The sequence below is a fragment of the Pygoscelis adeliae genome, unplaced genomic scaffold (genome assembly GCF_000699105.1).
Source record: "Pygoscelis adeliae isolate BGI_AS28 unplaced genomic scaffold, ASM69910v1 Scaffold282, whole genome shotgun sequence".
NCBI classification, from domain to species: Eukaryota; Metazoa; Chordata; class Aves; order Sphenisciformes; family Spheniscidae; genus Pygoscelis; species Pygoscelis adeliae.
In genome coordinates, this window is record NW_008824352.1 from 3,278,079 (window position 1) to 3,278,881 (window position 803).

Sequence of the window (803 nt, forward strand, 5' to 3'; positions counted from 1 at the left end):
TGCCACCACTGCAGATCGGTCCACGAGCAACGGTGCTGTCTGGAAGCTGGACCTACCTTTGCAGTTGGAACATTGCAGTCAAAGGGACTGCACCCTGAGCTGCAGGCACCTTCACCAAAAGTTTCATTAGCCCAAACTCCCCTCCAAAGCGAGAAGTCCCAGGCAGTAGGAGGAGGCACCCTTCCTGTGTGCAGTGGGCTGTGTGCTTGGCTGCCGGCAATCAGGGTGTAAGGCTGGAGATACCACTGCTGGTGGTACAGCAGATTGTCATTTGAAACACACACACTTCAGTCCCACTTATGGCTTTTGTCTTTGGCTTAAATATGATTTAAGGAGAGTATGAGGTCTTCTCTCTGGTGGATTTGCCCCTGCCTCCTCCTTCCCTGCGGGTCACAGCGAGCACATCAGCACCCTGAGGTTGGTGGAGGGTCTGCTAGGCCTGCTGTGCTTCTGGATCAGCCAGATGGCTTGTTAGTCTCCTCGGAGACCTAGACCTTTGTTCCAGCTCTCAGTGAAGTCAAGAGAAATGTTTTGAAGGCTGTAGTGTTCGTCCCACTCATTTATTCAACAGGCTTCTGTCAGGCACGATACCTAGCCAAGGTTCATGTCTCACTTGCATAAAATATATAGTGTTGACACAGAACTGCAAAAAAACAGTGGTTTGGATGGAGTTTGGCTTCAGGCTGTCACTGGAGCTGTGGATACAGCAGTGATCCAGGCCTGCATCTGCCCGGGCAAGAGGCGGTTGGAGGAAAGCAGGCAGCTGATCCTCACTGAAGTCCATTTTCTGTCGAGAGATGGAG

General features: G+C 51.8%; 1 protein-coding gene across 2 annotated transcripts in view; it reads left to right on the forward strand.

Moving 5' to 3' along the window:
* The window catches only part of CAMKK1 (calcium/calmodulin-dependent protein kinase kinase 1, alpha), a 63,689-nt gene that overhangs the window by 11,162 nt on the left and 51,724 nt on the right, over nucleotides 1-803 (forward strand). The window lies entirely within an intron of this gene.